The sequence below is a fragment of the Alligator mississippiensis genome, chromosome 1 (assembly GCF_030867095.1).
Source record: "Alligator mississippiensis isolate rAllMis1 chromosome 1, rAllMis1, whole genome shotgun sequence".
NCBI lineage: Eukaryota > Metazoa > Chordata > Crocodylia > Alligatoridae > Alligator > Alligator mississippiensis.
In genome coordinates this window covers 1,230,964-1,251,225 of record NC_081824.1, presented here as the reverse complement: position 1 = coordinate 1,251,225, position 20,262 = coordinate 1,230,964, and the positions used below count along the sequence as shown (strand labels likewise).

Genomic DNA, 20,262 nt, shown 5'->3' with positions numbered 1-20,262 from the left:
TTTATTTGATGGGGAGAAAAAGCAAGGTAACTGAACCTGCAAAATGCGTCTTTCAGAGTAACTGTTTTGTTTCAATGCAAATTAGTTTTTCCTGGAACTGGCATCATCTGTTCCCAAAAGGCTCATTAGTGAGGTCTCGTCAGGTCTTGGGGTATGAGTGGGTCCAGCTGGACTTGAAGTTCTTATTGCCTAACTTTGAAAGAAAGCATAGTTCAAGTGTGTGTACACAAAAACATTTATCTTTGTATATACAGTTTAAAATTACGACTGCATTTGAGTGTTTCAGTTTGAATTTGAGATGTATTTCTCTTTAAAGTATGCAGTCAGTAATCGAGAGAAGCAAAAGCAACTTTAATCACAAGCTTTAATGTGCATTGTCAGTTATGTGCATCTAACACTTTGAAAGCATACATACTTAGGATGCTTAAGTCCTCCTTCCTCTACCCTGTTGCTCAGGGTGGAAGGTAAAGATACTATATACATTGCTTTCAGCTGAGTTTGCGTGGGGAGTTGCAAGAGAGTCCAAATAGTTCTTTTGCCAAGGTTGTAGTCTTCTTTCACTTCACTAAGAGATGTGTGCCCAAGTTTCTTGAGCACTCTTCCTGCTACAAGGGCTTCCTAATAGGAAGCACCTGGGTATAGAACTCAGAGGTTTTTCTCTCAGCTGCAGTAGTTCTCAATGTTTTTACAGGGGGGGAAAGCTGCTTTTAAGTGTCAGTGTCTGCAGTGTGCTTAACTCATCACTGCAGTTCAATGAAACTGAGTAAACATTTAATAATATCTTCATATTTATCTGTTTTCTTGTCTCAGTCATCCACTCCTTTACTTATTCAGCTACTTCTATTAGACTGCTTGAGGGACTGAGGGTGGGATACTTATGAAGAGAGGCTGTGAGCTATGGGACTCTTCAGCCTGGAGAAGCGCAGGCTCAGGGGTGACTTGGTGACAGCCTATAAATACATAAGGGGTGTGCATCAGGATCTGGGGGAACTGCTGTTCACCAGAGCACCCCAAAGAATGACAAGGTCCAATGGTCACAAACTCCTGCAAGACCGTTTTAGGCTGGGCATAAAGAAAAACTTTATGGTCCAAGGCCTGGAATAGACTGCTGCCGGAGGTTGTGCAAGCACCTACTCTGGATTCCTTTAAGAGACATTTGGATGCTTATCTTGCTGGAATCCTCTGATCCTAGCTGACTTCCTGCCCTTTCAGCTGCGGGCTGGACCTGAAGACCTTATGAGGTCCCTTCCAGCCCCAGCGTCTATGAAATTTGTGGAAATGGAGCATGCATTTTGTAAACGGAGGGCTTTCTTCTGGCTCTTGGCTGTGGGGGCTGCCTGGCTCGTTTCCAGGCACATGGGACCAGGAGCAGGGCCAGCTCCCCTTGAGACGTTTGCTCCACTTTGGAGTCTCTGGCGTGCCAGATAGAGGAGCTCCAGGCTACAGTCCAGAGATTGCATGCCATCAGGAATGGCAAGCAGGAGATTGACTCCTACTGCCAGGCCCTTTACCCCCTGGAGGCTGAGGGTAGACCAAGGTCACCTCCCAGGACAAGGGAGGACTCGAGGATCTCCCACACTGTCCAGCCAGGGGGTTGGACCAAGGTAGTCAAAGGCTGCAAGGCCTGCTGCACCAGGGTCCCCTCCCCTCTGGAGCTTTGCAACAGGTATGAGCCTTTTGCAGGCCCAGTAGAGCCTGCAGAGCTGCCAGCTCCTGCAGGCAATGGAGGCTCACTCATAGCTACTGTCCCTGCTCTCCCTAAGGCCACTTGTAGAGTGGTCATTGTGGGAGACTCCCTTCTGAGGGGGACTGAGGGTGCAATCTGCTGCCCCGACCCCTTAGCCTGAGAGGTCTGCTGCTTCCCGGTAGCCCATGTCTAGGACATAGCCAAGAAGATCCCAAAACTCATCCAGCCCACTGACCACTACCCTATGTTCCTTATCCATGTGGGCATGAATGACGCAGCTTGGAACAATCCCAGCCCAGTCATGAGACACTACAAGACTCTTTGAGCAGGGCTTAGGGTTTGGGGGCACAGGTGGTGTTTTCCTCAATCCTCCCAGTTTTGGGCTATGGGCTGAGGAAGAGGAGGTTCGAGGTAATTAACCAAAGACTGCGGCGCTGGTGTCATCATGAAGCCTTCGGCTTCCACGATCACAGTCCGCTCTTTAAGAGAGGCGGTGGTTTGCTGGGAAGAGACGGCCTCCGCCTCACTGCACTGGAGAGGAGGTTTTTCTCGGCCAGACTGTCTGACCTGCTCTATCAGGCTTTAAACTAAGCCTGTTGGAGGGGGGGTGGGAATACCACCACAGCAAGCCCACTGGGCAACCTTTGCAATTCCAGCAGGCTAAGGCACTCAAGGGAACCCACCCATACCCCAGCCCCAGAATGATGTGTAGGGAAGACTAGGGCCTCCAATGGGACACTTACGTGCCTATACACCAATGCCAGGAGCCTGGGGAATAAACAGGAGGAACTGGTCCTCCTGCTAAACAAGAATGACTACGATCCCATAGGGATAACAGAGACCTGGTGGGACTCCACCTATGACTGGGCCACAGGTATAGACAGCTATACCCTGTACAGGAGAGATCGTGTAGATAAAAGGGGCAGGGGTGTAGTTCTCTATCTCAAGGAAAGCTACACGTCCCTGCAAGCTGACACTGGCATCCAGGGTGGACGACTGGAGACCCTCTGGGTTAAAATCTATGGTGAACATGGCACAGGGGACACAATGGTAGGAGTCTACTACAGACCTCCTAACCAGGATCAAGAGCTCGACCAGGAATTCGCCAAGGAACTGGCTGAGGCTGCACGCTCCCGGTGCACGGTTGTCATGGGAGACTTCAACTACCTGGACATCTCATGGAAAGAGCACTCGGCCGAATCCGACCGGTCGCAAAGCTTCCTCATCTGCGTGAATGAGCTCTATCTGACTCAAGAAGTCTGTGGACTGATGAGAGACAAAGTGATGCTTGACCTTTTACTAGCAACAGGGGATGATCTAATCAGCAACCTAACGATCGAAGGGAAGCTGGGAGACAGTGACTATGAGCTGATCACCTTCACTATCCACTGTAAAGCTGGTAAGTCAGTCAGCAATGCAGAAGTTCTCAACTTCAGGAAAGCCGACTTTGACAAGCTCAGGAGGCTTGTTGGTGAGGCCCTAAGGGACCATGACCTGAAGGGGAGGGGAGCTCAGGACGAGTGGTTGCTCCTCAAGGGAGTGATCTTGAAAGCAGAAGCAACGTCTATCCCGTCTCGGAGGAAAGGCAGCAAAAGGACACAGCTCCCTTGGCTCTTTAGGGAACTCGTGGACTTCCTGCTCCTAAAAAGAAAGACCATCTCTAAAGGATGGAAGGCTGGATCCACCCCAAAGGAGGAGTACTCTGCACTGGTCCGGACCTGCAGGGAGCAAACCAGGAAAGCCAAGGCTGCAACTGGACTCCAACTGGCTACACGTATCAAGGACAATAAAAAGTGCTTTTTTAGGTATGTGGGGAGCCAGAGGAAAAGCAAGGGTAATATTGGACACCTGCTAAACCAGATGGGACAACTGACAGCTGACACCCAGGAAGAAGCCAACCTGCTTAATGGATATTTTGTGTCGTTTAATCACCAGCCCCAAGGGATGGCCCTGCTCAATGTAGTACAGGATGGCCAGGGTGAGGGAGAATTGTTACTCTTCATCAGTGTAGACCATGTGAGGGAACACCTTGAGAGGTTGGACACCTTCAAGTCAGCTGGCCCTGACGGTTTACACCCCAGGGTACTCAAGGGGCTGGCCAGCATCATAGCCCAGCCTCTGGCACGGATCTGCGAGAACTCTTGGCGCTCTGGTGAAGTGCCTGCAGACTGGAAGAAGGTCAGTGTGGTGCTTACCTTCAAGAAAGGGAGGAAAGTAGACCTGGGGAACTACAGGCCCATCAGCCGGACCTCTATCCCGGGGAAGATCTTGAAAAAATCATCAAAGAGACCATTCTTGACAAGCCGGCTGATGGCAACATCCTGAGGGATAGTCAGCATGGGTTTCTTGTGGGTAGGTCTTGCTTGACCAATCTCATCTCCTTCTACGACCAGGTGACGTATCACCTGGACAAGAGAGAAGAGATTGACATAATATATCTTGATTTTAAAAAAAGCCTTTGATCTGGTGTCCCATGATCATCTCATGGAAAAATTGGCCAACTGCAGCCTTGGCTACATCACAGTGCAATGGCTGGGGAATTGGCTCCAAGGTCGGACCCAGAGAGTGGTAATAGATGGAAGTCAATCATCGTGGTGTGCCGTGACCAGTGGTGTCCCCCAAGGCTCCGTCCTTGGGCCTATACTCCTCTTCTACATCTTCATTAATGATGTGGACATTGAAGCAGACTGTCCAAGTTCGCCGATGACTCCAAACTTTGGGGTAAAGCGTCCACGCCTGAGGACAGGATGATGATCCAGACCAACCTGGACAGGCTTAGAAAATAGGCGGACGGAAACCTGATGGCCTTCAACACCAAAAAATGCAAGGTACTCCACCTTGGTGGGGGGGGGGAACCCGCAGAACGCTTAGGCTTGGCATCGCTATGCTTGCTAGCACCGTGGCCGAAAGGAACTTGGTCATGATTGACCCCAAGATGAATATGAGCCACCAATGTGATGTCGCAGCCGGTAAAGTGAGCAAAACTCTGGCTTACATCCATAAGTGCTTCTTTATGCTAGCCAGGGCACGTATGATCAGAGGGCAGGAGAACAGGCCTTATGAAGAGAGGCTGAGAGCCTTGGGACTCTTCAGCCTGGAAAAGCCTCTACCCTTCCCCTCTTCACTTCTCTCTGGCCTCCTGGGCTTGAATGGTCTGGAAAAGCGCAGGCTCAGGGGGGACCTGTTGGCTACCTATAAGTCTATAAGTGTATATAAGAGGTGTACATCAAGACCTGGGAGAACATCTGTTCACCAGAGCACCCCAAAAGATGAGGAAGTCGAACTGTCACAAACTCCTCCATGACTGTTCCAGGCTGGACATAAGGAAGAACTTTTTTACTGTCCGAGCCCCCAAGGCCTGAAATAGACTCCCTCCAGAGGTGGTGCAGGCACCTTCTCTGGACTCCTTCAAGAGACATTTGGACATTTATCTTGCTGGGATCCTTTGACCCGAGCTGACTTCCTGCCCCTGGGGCAGGGGGCTGGACTTGATGATCTTTCAAGGTCCCTTCCAGCCCTAATGTCTATGAAATCAGATGCCGTGAAGGGCCTGCTCTTAGCCAGGACTTCTCCACAGAGCATGTTGAGACCCAGTTTCAGTCTTTAAGAAACTGAAATTACCATACAAGTTTTAAGATTAATATGAAGTAGAAAACTTGGCTTTATCTTTCTTTCCATAAGACTTGGCTACATTGACTATTAACTCCTCCCTGTTACCTTTCCACTAACTTTTTACGCTAGTACTTCTTAACCAACTTGGTTTTGATCTGGAAGTTATAGCTTGCCCCATGGCTCTTGCAACAATTGACGTCAGAGTAGCTGTTCTTAGACAACAAAACCCTTTAAGTTTTTGTTGGTTTTTTTTAAACAGGAAATTTCAGAACAAGAAATCATCCACAGACTGGGTTGTTAACTATGATGTAAGACAAGCCTGGATTCTTATCCTGTTACTTGGATTAGCTTTTATTAGCCCTATGCCTCTCAACAGATTAACTGCTTTTTTTTTTTTTTTCCCCTCTCTCCTACCCACCTTGCCTCTCAGCAGTGCCACCCTTTTTTATATAGCAGCTCTGCTTCCTGCAGTCCCTTTTCGTAAACTTGCTTCATCAGACACTGTAATCTTATGCTATATATCTCAATTTAGGTAGGCTATAAGGTGCAAAGCTACTCTGCTGTCTTCCTGATTTCGGACTCGCACAGCTAACTACCTTTTTACCATTATTGGCAAGGATGCAGCAGGATTCCAAAGAAGGAAACAGATGCTGACCCAACTCTGTAGGTTTTCATTATACTAGAGCAGGGATTCTCAACCAGGGTGTTGTGGCACTCTGGGATGCTGCGTTGCCTGGCACCTGTGAGAGAAGGCAATACTATCTCTAGATGCTGGACACTCTGTGCCTGTCCCAGAGTCCCGGCACCGCTCCCACGGCTCCTTCCACCAGTTCTGGGAGGATGGGAGGAGCAGGGGAACAAGCTTGGCAGAAAAGTGCAACCCCTGTGCTGACCGCTGCTGTGGTCTTTGCTGAGAGTGGGCAAACCTGGGCCCATGTTTTCCCAGGCCGGTTCCTTTTCCCATTCTTCCCATGTTCCATGAGCTGGTGTAAGGGGCTACGGGGAATGGCCTGGCATTCAACTCTCTGCAGGAGCAGATGCAGCATCAGGAGCTGCACTCACCTCTCAAGTATGGTCTGGGGGCAGGGAGGGAGAAGTGGAAAGAACAGGGAATGGAAGGGTCCTGCCTCTGCCACTCTATGCTGGCACCAGCTTCTGCACCATGGCTACTGTTACCCTGTGCAGGAAGCAGAAGGGGGTATAATGACACCCCCCCGCCCCCCAGCTCCCTGGCTGAGCAGCCCCTGCTTTTCCAGGCTCTGTGTACCCCCCTCTGCCATGCTCTTGGGGTACCCTGTCACCTTGTGAGATCCTTTTAAGGGTGCCATGGTGTTTGAGGTGGTAAGCACATGAATAGACTGTAGTTAAGGTACCACAATGCCAGGAAGCCTTAAGTCTTGGAGGTTGAGAACCACTGTATCATCAGTAACTTATGGCTTGTGAAGTCTGGATGTTGGTGGTTGGGAGGGACTAGCAGCATGTAGTGATCGGGGTCACGCGTGGTGGCCAGCCTTCAGACAGCTGCATTTAATTCAGCGTGTTGCTCTGAAAAAGCTGTTGGTCTCTGCACCCTAGAGCAGTGGTGCTCAATCTTTTGGTCATGGGGCTGGTCCTTGGCCCAGCTCGGCCCCATGCTGCCCTGTGCTCAGCCTCGCATGCTCAATCTAGCTTGTGGGGCCATGCTGCCTGGTCTGCAGGGCTCCCTCTGGGTCTGGAAATTTGACAGCAGGTGAGTGACAGCTTGCTGCCACTGCTGCCAAATTCGTGCCCTGTAACGGGCTGCATCTGAGCACCCTTGCTATAGAGCACTTAGGATGACAACTGTCTTGTTCACTCACCAGGTGGTTTCTGGTAGGGAACAAGCCTGAGACTTCTTGAAGTGTATTCTGCAGTTGTTAACTGCGGGATTTCTTACGCCTCCTTTTGCAGATTTGGACTGTGACTGTATGTTAGAGATTAAATTCTAAACTATGGAATTTTGGATCTGACCCAGTATTGCAATTATTTTGTCCTTTGTGGCTACAGGCAAAGACCCTGACTCATGAAAGGAATTTGAATAGTGGTGTAGCTGTCATGGTCCAGGAAATGTATGAGAGGCAAGGGTTTTTATGATGTCTTTTATTGGACCAGCTGTATCATTGGGAGAGAAGTCCAATGAAAGAGATCACAAAAACCCTTGCCACATGAGAGGAAGAAGCAAGACAAAAAATGAGTTTGATAATCAAAGTTGTAGATTCCTTCCCCCCCACCCGTCCCCTCCCCTCCCCAAACTGTGTGAGAGGGCATTTAGCATGCAGGTGATAATGATAATAATAAATTACATGGTTACTTAAGCTGTGAATTACTATTTGCTGAATGTACTGTGTACAGTGTAAAGGTCACTACTTCCTCTGTCTGTGAGTGCTTTTCTATGGGTGGAGATGGTAGGAGGGAATCTGGCTTGACTTGGAATGAGTTTTCACGGCTGGCAGTCTTCTAAGGTAAAGACTTTGTTTTGTTACTGACCATATTGAATGCCTCAGCCAATCAGAAAGTTTGCCTTTAAGCCAATCAAAATGCAACAAGTCATTTAAAGGTACAGTGAGTAACTTCCATTTTGCTGTATTGGTGTCAAAACAAAATTAAATCTACATGAACCTCCAGTACCAAGAGAAATACACCGATTGTAATATTCTCACAAGGTCAATATTTAGCGCTTAGACAAATATATTTAAGTGCCTTGATATTTAATAAGGCAACTGATAGAACAATATCACAGGGGGGATTTAAAAAAAGAAGCTGTTTTATTGAAGCATCAGTTAAATGCCTTTTAAATTTAATTTTTTGGTCCTTAAGTCTTTTCAGAGGCTTCTTGAGCTAGATTTACAGGACTCAATACTCACAAACAAATAATTTTACAGACAGACCAATTGATTTGCCCAGAGTCAAGTAGGGCATCTCTCTGGAGTGGGAAGAGAGGCTGCAGAGGTGACAAGAACTGTTGACTCCCAGGAAGGAGTCAGCATTTTACTTTCAGTAACTTCTTTTTTTCCCCTGCCCCCACCCCCCTCCCAGTCATGGCTACATGGAGCAGGGACAGAACCTGATCTTCAGTTCACTTGCCTGAGCAGGAAAGGCAAGGCAAAAGCTACAGTTTTAGCCCTCTCTCAGCTGCTGCTGAATTGGCCTCGGCTGTGAGAGGGTTAAAACAGTAGCTTGTACGGAAGACTGGACTCCGCCCTTCTCTTAGGCTGGCTGGTGGGGAGAGAAGTAGCAGTCATTATGTATTATGGTTGTATTCTGGGCACAAAATCAGCTTTTCATATCTCGTATGAAGGCTTTTATTATCTTTTTTATTATTATTTGTATTATTATCTAGGCTGTCAGCCTTAGTGTGCAGGGAACTTGGATGTGTTGTTTATCAGCTTCTTTCTAGTGGATTTGTTTTGTGGTATCCTGGTTAATTTACATATTTGCATGATTATATCAAGATTGCCCTGTTGTCACCCTTTCCCTTTGGGCAGTTCAAAGCCTTCTTGCTTGCCCTTGCCAAATCTTTCAGCTGGGAGACTGGTATTCCTAGTACTAATGTGGTGGTTACTGGGACCATATATCCTCCTCTGTCCATAGTAGATACTGGGCAGGAAAAAAAAGTGGGATTCTCATTAGTAAGCTGTTATGTCACCAAAAGACTTGTCAAGACTAAAGTAAAGTAAGTGAAAATATATGACCATCAAGCTTGTTCACATACCTTTTTGATCTTTGACTTGGCTGAGATTTATTTATAAATGGCAAGTTTGCTTCCATTGAAGCTAATGGATCTTGGAACTGAATCAGCTAAAATGATCCTTATGCAACTGATCTCTGTTTAACTTCTTGCTAGAAAATAAAGACTTTCCAAGTAAGCTTCCATTGAAATGAGATGAAGCCCTATAATGCACTTTCATGTAGTAAGTTCATAAAGTAAACTTAAATGCAACCTTTCATATTAAAAGGTATAACTTGACCATTCAGACCGGATTCAAAGCGGTGTAGCTGATTTGTGTCTTTCAGTGTCTAGGCAGAAAGATATTTTGGAGAGTGTCTGCTTGAAACAAACTCTTTGCTAGCTTTTTAAGACCCCTAAAGTGGTATCTTCTGTGAGAACTGACAGTTCAAAAATTGTTGGGCTCTGTATCTGTATTTCTGATGCTATATAGCACTTTTGCTTAGTTCTGCAAATAAATATAAGCTGAATATTAAGTGAGTTCCCTTGTTCCTTGTGGTAAATGCATATCACAAGTAACAAGAAGTGCGAATCCTGCCCTTTTTTAACCATCCTGGCATCATTGGGGTTATACAACCAAGGATGGATCTTTTTTCCTAATGGGAATCCAGGTTACATTCACGCATGAACCTGGCAAAATTCTTTCTGATTTGTAGTTGTACTGGTTTGGCTGGACTAAGATAGTAAGACCTTCATTTAGTCATTGCTGCATGAGGAGATTCTGAAAAGTAGTTGGTTTGGTGGGGGGGAAAAGTTCCTTTTTTGCTATCACTTTTCTGATAACTTCAGACTTATGGTTGCTCTAGCAGGATGTTTTGGTTTTCTACTTTCAGTTCCCTCCTTGCCGGCTGAGAATCTGAATTGGCTCTTAAGCTTCTGACTAGAGATAGGAATAACCATTCCCTCTTATGGTTTACAGAAATTGTATTTAAAGGGATATGTGTGTGTGGCTTTTTAAATCTAACTGCATCCCCAGTGTCGTCTTATCTGTCATCACTTAGGATCAACCAAAGAGCTATTCAACCTCTGTCTACCCACCATCAGGGTTTCTGGTTCACTTCCTCAAAATGTTCAGTCTGGGTGTCGTGGCTGTTGGAAGCTGCAGTAAGCTAGCTTTCTTTGGCAGCTGTAACTTGTACACACTGAAAATCCTTTATCAGGCAGACTCTAAAGGATATCTTAAATATGTTTTACATTGTTCAGATGCTGACTTTTATTGCAGCCTCAAGGATTGGTCAGTTTGCATGTCTCAGTTTTTGGAAACTTCAGATGAAGTGGGCTGGTTGTCCTGTAAAGTTCAGATTTACAGCAGACCAGTTAGAAGGCATTCTGAAGTATCATCCCCTTTTTAGGGAGTCTGCCAGAGATGAACTTCAGAAAACTGTCTCCAGGATGCCTGATGCCAAGTGACACAACATTTTAGTCATGCACATTTTTCTTGTTTAGGAGGTGGGGCTTTTCGGTCTTCCTGTAGGTACATTTTTCCAAAGGATAAGCCTGCACCTGGACTTCTCAGAGTTGAATTCCACAGCTGGCTCTACTTGGAAACCAGGCTGCCAACCCCTGGTTCATCAGCTGTATTAAGTGCGGCGGACTGGATTTAGGCTCTACTGTAGACATCTCTGAATTGTGACAAATATGGAAAAGCAGGAACACCACAAGCAAAGAGAGGAATGAAAGTAACATAAACATAGGCTTGTTGTCCTTGACTTTTATATGATGCAAAATGTTATCTTGGGTCTAAATTGGTCTGGAGACCAACTTGAAGCCTTTCCTGTGGACTTGGCTGTCTTCAAGGCCCAAACTTTTAACTGTGTTTTCAGGTTTTTAGCTCTTGCCTAAAGCTGGTCCTTCCAACTGGAAATCCCACAAGACTGTTGAACAGTGCATGGTGGGAATATCTTTTAAAGGGACTGATGCCAGTATGTCAAGCACTGGTGATCAGAGGTAACTCGCTCCTTCTCCTTTTCTGTATAATACTACAAATCCACCTGGTCCATCAGGGCACATGCCACTTCGAGGCCCAGCGACTCAATATCGAGGCAGAATGGCAGTGGCAGATGAAGGAGAAGGAAACCAACACAGGGCTGCGAATTCAACTCCCCTGCTCAACAACATGCCCCCATTGCCAAAGAATGTGTGCATCCAGAATCAGGCTTCTCAGTCACATGAGGACCCATCAAGCCTGACGGATGTCATCCTTGACTTCAAGGGACTGCTGACGACAAATCCTTTGGGACCTGCACTAACCCACAAAGTGGCACTGACTTTCGGTCACGTGCTTTCAATCAAATGAAAGCCCATGCACTATTTAAGCATGCCAATAGCTCTTATGTTCTGTACAGTATGCACTTTTGTAAAGATCAAATTATAGACTGTAATATAGGCCCTCATCTAATTAATGGCAATATTGTATAGTTTTTGCTTGACTAAAGTTTGGGCAAGAGAAGAAGAGGCAAAAGAAATGAACAGGCAAGGGAATATCATAGGTGAAAAGAATTTTAGAATGTGTGAGAGAAGTTGGATTAAAAAGTCAGCTAAGGGTTGCTTAGTGCACTTAAGTGGTTTTATGCCAGTTGGATCTGGCTTAAGACAAGGTATGGTTTTAAATAGGTTATTTTCTAACTATTAGAAATCTTCTATTAGGAGCTTTTATATTTACTAGCCTTATTAGTACCTTTCTGAAATTGGGCCAGGTAATAAAGTGTAAAAATCTGGGTTCACATTTGAATCTTGGTTCTTAAGCTTTGAACTAGCTTTTGAACTAGGGTTCTTGCTGAATAGCTTGTCTGGAGATGAACCAAGATAAGCAGTTTCTCTTTAAACTTGTTAAACATAGGCAAGGAGTCCTTTTCCCTAATGAGCTGGCCACTAATTAGAGGCTTTTTAAGATTTAAGAGAATTTACAGTGCAGTTTCTGTCGACTGTAAGATTATTTCTTTAGCTCAAAGTACATTTTGGCAGTTTTAATTATTTGCTTGAAGTGCCTTGCCTATGTTGTTTGATCAAGAGTTTATCTGTTTTTCATTATTAAAGCTGCATTTACTTCCTTGAGTACTTAATTTTTTCTGGGATGGGCTCTTTGAGCCTTTCTTGGTTCCCAGAATGCTTCTGGGGGTCAGAGAAATGTGCTGCTTGAAACGCCAACTTGTCTTCGGTCAGTAGCGCTTTGGAAGAGCAGGGCTCTTGTTCACATGGCAGCATTAATCTCTACGTGGTAGAAAGCTTCCGCTTTGTACAGCAGTGCTAGCCACAAAAGCATTCTCCGTAACTGTAGATGAATTGTCAGCAAGGGGTAAGTCCATGTGCTCTATCTTCCTGCACAGCATAGCAGACCGAAGGCCAGAGGGCAAGATATGGGAGGGCATTTTGACACAGGATAGCTCTCCCTCGAAGCAGTGGTGCAGCAGCCTCGGGGAATGCAGATAAATCACCATGTTATGCCGCTGCCAGCAGCTGGAAAGATCCATTTGTTTCCAGGAGGAGCATGAGAAATTGGACTGAGAGGCTACAGCAGGAGCACCCATTCCTGCCCCAGTTGCTTCCCTTCTTGGCTCTGCGCAAAGTGCACTGGACAATTCTACCTGGTGGCAACAGGGGCATCTCGCTTGGCTGAGGACAGCCAAAGCAGTACAACAGTGTTTCTCAAGTGGGGAGGGGGGTTAAATTCGGAAGAAGAATGGAGTGGTGCACTGAATCTAGAAAGGGTGAGAAGCACTGTCCTGAGCTCATGGAAGATCTCATTTGCTGCCCCTTTTTGAAACGCCTGGTGACAGTAATGTCCTCTAACGTTGCATGGCAGGCTCTTGTACCCTGGCAAGTTAGAGCGTGTTAGGATAAAATTTTGCATCTTGAATTTATTGCAGGGTGGGTTTGGTTTAAATCACTGATCAGGAAGCCTCTATTTAATCAGTGTTTTCTACAAAAAGTGCATGCTTGTTGGATGTCCTTCATTCATTTAACTTCTTGAAACTTTGCACTTTTAGAGAAAGGTAAGAGCTTGACTGTGTGTACACAAACATGCAGAGAGACAAGATGGCTGGTGGGTAGGAAATAATCGGGTCTGTTCTCTCATCTCTGTATATTGCTGTTATCTCTGAAGACTACAGACTCTCCTGATGCCTGAAGAAGAGCGTTTGTGTCCGAAACGCTTTTTTCCAACTATTTAGTTGGTCTAATAAAAAAAATCACATCTACCCAAAGAACCCTGCCTGCCTATGATCTCTGGAGACACAAATCCACAGTTTGAGAACTGAAACTTGGCATCACAAAGATGCTTCATGGGATCCTCTAGACTGAGTCCCATTGTGTAGAGTGGTTTTCTTTCATCTCTACTAAAATATAGAGGAGCCTCTGGGAACCCCATAAGATTGGGCCCCTGATAAGTCCATGGCCTGTTGTGACTGATTTATAAAACTTCTAAAAAGGGTACATGAATATGTTGTCTCAAATAATATATAATTAAAAGTTATAATCCCTATTCCATGATGATATGATGGATGCTTTTAATATATCTTAAATTAAAGCTATCTTTATATAAGTTTATTTTTGTTTAAAAAGCATCTTAACAATATTATATAAAAAAACTAATTTAATTTTTTTTTAAAATAGGGTTTTTTAATTGTTTTTTATCCACCCTGATTTATTGTCAATTCCTGTACTACAGCTGCAGATCACTTCACTTCCCTCACACGTGCATGAGGAAATTGCAAAAGGAGTTGGTTCATATCTAAAGCTTAAGTTTCACCCTGAGGTGCATCACTTAGAACTGGATGCACAATGTGTTGCTGCTCACCTTGGCCACTGCTGTGCATAGCTGTTGAAAGAAAAACTTACCTGCTGCTGGAGAAAGCCACTTCAAAATAAAGAAAGTGTTGCAGAAATACTGGTCTTGCCCATGAGGTATTTCTGCTTCCACGATCCTTCCAGCTTACCTTGTTTTGTCATTTTTTTTCCAAGCTTCTAATACTGTACAGAAAACTAACATGGGTAACTGCAGTGTTTTTTATTAATTCAGATTGTAGTTCTTTAAAGACTGTAAGATTCCTCTTAGGAAAACTCTTTCCTCACCTAAATTACAAAGTTTGCAGCCTCCTCCCCTTGCAGTTTATAAGGGCCTTGTTTATAGCCCTGCGTTAGACAGTTATAGCGCGCTGGAAATTCTTTGGTAGTATTCAGGTGCCCGGAAGAATATTTAAACAAAGAAGGCCTATTCCTGAAACATGTTTTTGCATGTTTGTTTCAGAATTTGATCACTCATTTAATGAATGTCATAATGGAGAGCTCATTATAGCCTGGCCAAAACCTCTTGTTTAAATGCATTGCATCAGGCCTTACAGCACTGTAGAAATCAGAGGTTCAGTAAAGATTTTAGGTCAAAAGTAGCAGAATATATAGCTCTACTATTGTTTCTTAACTCCTAGAGGCAGAGGCCTGGAGGGTTTCTTCCTTCCAGAAGAAAAATGACCATGTCCCCAGAAGGTTTGAGCACCACATGGCTTTTTTTCTGTTGGGCGGGCTTCATCCATATTTTTAATTTGCTTGAAATTGGGCTCTGCTCTGTTTTGGGCTTATCCCTTCTCTGTTTTGTTCAGCTTTAAATAGCCAAATTTGACTCCAGCCGGTTCCTACTTGATGATGTGAGGTAGCAAGGTGGAGTGGCCTTCTGCCTCTTCAGCAGTCCCCCCCCAGTAGGACGAGGTTGGCTTTGCTTTTGGGGAAATTCAGTATAAAATGGGGCTGCAAGTGCATGGCATAGGGTTTGGTTTTGGTGTATTTTGGAGGGAGGAGGCAGGGAACCAACCCAGGACAGTTGCTTTCAAATGGTCTCAGTTGAAGAAGCTACTGCTGAGAGCCCCAGGGGCATCCGATAGACCCACAGTGCAGCCTCATGGGTTTCTCCCCATTATGCTTGCAAGATATTGTTTTGCAGTGAGAATGGTCTTGTTCCAGACTCATGATTCTCCTGAATCTCTTGCCTAAGTAAGAGGTGTCAGTTTCCTGCATCAAAATTTATTTTAGGTTATCACTTTATTTTCAGCGGTTCACTTGTGCCCTTCCCTCTCCCCTGTGGAAATGCTGTTCACTCTTAGTTGTTATCTTGGTTCTCCGTTACAGCTGTCCTTGCACATAGCTTTAAAAACAACACCAACTTCCTGTTTGGTTTTTGTTCTAACTTTGTGTTCCTGTCAGCTTTCTGTCTGTTGTCTGGGGCTTTGGCTCCCAAGAACCTAGCAAACAATTCTACTTCCATTAACATTTTATATTCTTAAACAGGAATTTTGCTCACCAGTCATCTTCCCTCATGTTTGGTTGCCCTCTCTTATAGGTATTTGGCTTATCTCAGTATACATTATTGCAAAACGGATAGAAGTCCCCACAAGAAGCAAAACCCCAGGATATAACATGACATTATTATAGCCTAGTAGCATGCATAATATCAGTACTTGTATGTAGCTCACTCCCTGCATGACTTTAGACAAAGGCTTGAGAATAAGGAAAGGTGTGAACTGGCGTACTCTGTAGAGACTAGTCTCTAAGTAGCTTGGCAAAAGCCCATAATAATTGGACTACATACTTGCAATATATAACTCAGTCTCTACCCCCTTCTTGGAGTTTCTGTAGCCAAACCTGGCCAAGACCTGAGTGGCAGGCAGTGCTGGGAGAAGACGGGTTTGCCACTAGCCTGCCTGTCTGCAGACAAACGCTAGGACAGGGTCTGAACCACTGAGGGGGCTTGATTGAAAACTGTATGCGTGCCCTGAGCTGGAGGGTGGGAGGGAGGAGTAGTGCTATCTGGTGCTGTTCATGAAGAAAGGGAAAGCTTTCGCTGAGCTACTCAACCCAGTTTGCCACTTAAATCCTTTGTGGCTCTGTAACAGCTTTACATCTATGGTTGCATAGCCAAGTGAGGGTAGCGGTTTGAGGTAAGGGGGCAGGTCTAAACACAGACCTCAGAATAGCAATTGAGGTTTCCTGCCAGGCAGCCCTAATAATTTTCCGAACCTTGACAGCCAGGTCTGACTTGCTAAAGGGAGTGGGAGTGGTAAACCTTCAGAAGCTGTGTCGAACTCTACCTAGAGAGCACAATGAGATCGTAATTGTGATCCTGAGGATAACCTCCCAGTAGGCGGCATTTATTTAAAGACTAATTTTACTGCACAAAGCCTTCCAAGCTGGGTGAATTTGAAATCTTGAAGCAAGAAGTAACCTAGAGTGGCAAAATGGCTTCCTATCTGAAATGTGTTTTCAACATCAAGCAGAAGGGGAAGTGTTCCCCAAGGTGTGTTGAAATCACATCTTAACTGTCACAAGCTCAAGGCTGGATCTTGGATCAGTGTGACTCAATTTGTTCCTGGGATTGGAGAAGCTGTCTTTATTACAAATGAAATGTTTGGCAACTGCACAGAGACTTGAAATGGTTGTAGTCCCCAAGAGCACTGTGCAGAATTGGGGTGAAAGCAGCAGGGTGAAAGGCATGCAGTTTTTGAGCACGCTGGGTTAAAAATATAAAACAATCCTTTGGCAAAGTAGTGCTTGCTTGAGTTTGTTTGGTCAGGCTGACCCGTGACATGGCTGGGCCTCTCTATTCTGGCATGCAGTAAATAACGTCCGCTAAAGACGTTCTTGAAAAGGGAGCAAGGGTGCTACCTGATCTGAGCACGAGTTCAGCTTCCTGCTTGGAGATGGTTTATTTTTAAGCCCTTCTCTGCAAAACTCTGTACATAGGGTCATAGGAGTGTGGTGAACAATTTCAGGCTTGCTCTGATTATTGATGTGCTTCCCTGTTTATAAACGCTGATCCTTACTGGGAAGTCCTTGTTGATTGCAGAGATTTTTCTACTGACATTTCACCAGCTCTAAATTTTTTTGCAGGGTAACATAAGCTGGAACAATCTGCTTTGTGTATCTTACAAGCACTTAAATGGTAATACTAATTGGAAGTATTTTCTTTGCATTTAAAAATCAGGCTACTATGTTTTACACCCCAAATCTTGCAGCTTTGTGTAGTGTAGGACAGCCAGGATCTATAACTAATTGGAATTCAGTGAAATGGAGTCTCTTACTCTCCTGGTTTTACAAGCTCAAAACAGATGATCAACTTGCTGAGTTGAGTAACTTCTAGTATTACTAAGATACTTGTTGTTGTTTTTTTTGTTTGTTTTCATTTGTTCTTCCTTCTTAAGGCCCTGATTAACAGATCCTGTCTAGGTAGTCTGCTGCAGCAGCATTAGGTGGGACCTTGAAAGAAGGGGCATACCAGCTTTCCTAAACCCTTAGGCAGGGGGAAATGCAAGAAGACAGCAGAGTGCAGTAGGAGCTGCAGTGCATGTAGTCCAGATGCCAGAGTGACTGCAGACGGGGAGGGGGAGCAATACGACTGGCTCTCCAGATGGAGCAGAGTGGGTATATAACCTTGCTTCCTCCCACCCACTTTACTGCACTTGAGACCCCAGGTGGGAAACACCAGGGCCAGACGTCGGACACGCTGCATGACCCCGTTAGTGCCCTTTGATATCTAGACTAATCTTCAGTGCTAGTTGTTGACTCCAGTAACTCGCTCCCTGACCTTGGTCTTCTCTAGCTGGGCACCTGAGGTATATTTGGGAAACATGCCAACTGTTGCTGTTGTTAAAAGGCTGGTTCCTACAGAGAGCTGGGCAAGGCTGTGGGGTTACCTGCTTGTGCCCAGTCCTTGTCCCTTTTTAAAGGTGATAGATTACTAATGGTGGGCACTGAAATGTTTAAAAATGTATTCACTGCTGTTATGTCTTCACTTTAAATCCCTCTCCAGCCTGTTTGTTTTTCAGTAAAATCCTTGGGAAGATGAGGCACAGGGGTTTTACCTCAGTGTTGTTAGTTAGGGTTGATTTTTGAGGTAGCTATCTGAGATCACCCCCCCCCAGGTGGATTCAGGGTTGATTCTGACTGACTGCATTGAAGTCGACTCGGATTGGGGTTTTTGTGCTATAAAATACAGTACAGTGAACACCTAGCACTTCAGATACGGCTCTTACCTCGGTATGGACTTGCGAGAGGTGAGTGGGTCTAGGTCAGGGGTGGGCAATTATTTTCGGTGGAAGGCCGCTTACTGAGTTTTAGCAAGCCATCAAGGGCCACATGCCAGGCAGCCAGGGGCAGATGGAATGGCCTGGCGGGCCGGGTTTTGCCCACCCCTGGTCTAGGTGCATGCCTCTCTCCATCACTGGGACTTACTGGTAGCCTGTGCGCTGCTCTCTCAACACTGCAGTCCCTCCAGGAGACTCGTTTATGCCTCTCACTGACTGCAGTGTGTGACCCAAGTCTGTCTTCAAATCCTTCTTCAGGACTTGATTCTCCCAGTAAGCCTTCCTTTGTTAATCTTCCTTCCTCTGCAAATTATTTGTTTGTAGTAAAATCTCTAACCTCTACACAACCCTGATCTTTTATTGTTGTAATCTCTGTGCTTTCCAGGTATGATCCATGCTTATTTAATCTGACTTTTATTTAAACCAGTTTTTTTTATTTAAATTCTTAAACCTTTAAAAACAAGTTTGTCTGGGGTGGGTTTTTTGGGGTTTGTTTGTTTGTTTTTAACTGAATTTATTGCAGTGTCAGGCCAAAACTTAATTCTTCAAACATTTAAGAAAGAAGCATATGGATTCAGCATATAGACATTGTCAGACTTTTCAGTTATAAATTGTGCTGTTCATACAAAGGTTTTTTTTGGGGGGGGAAGGGAATCTGATTTGAGGTCCATCTTTTTAAACATAGGCTTCCCTTGATTTATGCGTGTTCTTTATATGTGAATTTGCCCTTATGCAATGAGCATATTTAGACGCATAATTTGTTATATGTGAGGCAAAATCGCTCTTTTATGCAATCAGCATAGACGCCCCCATCCGCCTCGCACAAGCAGGTGAGTGTGGGGGGAGGAGAAAGGGCCGCGGCCCCACTCACCCCAGCCCCGGCTGCAGCAGCCAGCGCCAGCGGCCTGCAGCCGCTGGGCTGCACTGTGTTCTGCCTGCCCCACCGCAGCTGGGCTCACCCCAGCTCCTGGGCTGCGCTGTGCCCTGGTGCAGGGAGCTGGTGTCGGCTGTTCCCAGGGGCGCTCCAGCACGGGCTGGGGTGAGTGCGGACAAGTGGAGGCCCAGGTGACGTGGGGCACAGCACTCACCCCAGCCTGGCTGCGGCGGCCCTGGGAGCGGCAGAAGCCAGCTGCCTATAGCCGCTGGGCTGCAGTATGCCTGGTTGCAGCCAGGGGCCACTACAGCCAGGCTGGGGTGAGCGCTGTGCCCGGTGTCACCCGAGGCTCTGCTTGCGTGCACTCATCCCAGCCCGTGCTGGAGCGGCCCCGGCAGCAGCCAACACCAGCTGCCTGCACTAGGCCACGGCGCAGCCCAGAGCAGAGGTGAGTGTGGACAAGTGGATCCCCGGTGCTGGGGGGATGGGGAGCACCATGCAGCCCAGTGGCTGCAGGCAGTTGGCGCTGGCCACTCCTGGGGCCACTGAAGCCGAAGCTGGGGTGAGTGCCGCTCTGTTCCCTTTGCTTCACTGCCTTGTGCAGCCCCAGGAGCAGCACCCCTCCTCCTGCCCCTTCCCTAGTCCCAACCTCCCTCATTGCCATGGGAACCTATCCCTATTTATTACGTTGTAAAGTGGGTTCGCTTTATGCAGATTTGATTTTATGCACTGTTTTCTGTGAACACATGTACAGCAAATAGAGGGAAACCTGTGTAACTAACAAGTGTGGTGCCTGGGGGTTGCCATAATGCTTCCTAGTGGCCACCTAAATCCTGCCTCTTGCCCTTGCCTCTCAGGATCTTGCCCTACTTCCTCGCCCACTAGGTCTTGTTGTTGGAAAATGATGAAGGAAGGCTGTCCTTGGAGGCAGATGAGCCTAGGTGCGCATGTGTGGTTTCTTGTCTCTGTCTTGCCCTATGTGCCTTAAGGGCTAAATTCATGGTCTCCTCCAGCCCCTACTGCCATACCCTGTGTCTTACAGATGTTACTCTTCATACCGTTCTGTCCCTTGTACAGGCCTCAGCCTTCTTGGCTCTAGCCTCCCTTTCTTCTGGCTGCAGGCCTCCAGCTCTTACCTGCTCATCTGGGCCCAGCTCTCTTGGCCTCAGTGCTGCTTTCTGTGTTTTCTGGGCTGCTTGCCCCTATCTAGTGCCTTGTTTCCCACTGCCACCCCCAGTGTCCCTCGCTCAGGGCAAGGCTGCTCTGTTTGGCCCTG

The 20,262-nt window shown here is 46.2% G+C and overlaps 1 protein-coding gene across 3 annotated transcripts in view; it reads left to right on the top strand.

Moving 5' to 3' along the window:
* The window catches only part of ASXL2 (ASXL transcriptional regulator 2), a 182,684-nt gene that overhangs the window by 11,824 nt on the left and 150,598 nt on the right, over nt 1-20,262 (top strand). The window lies entirely within an intron of this gene.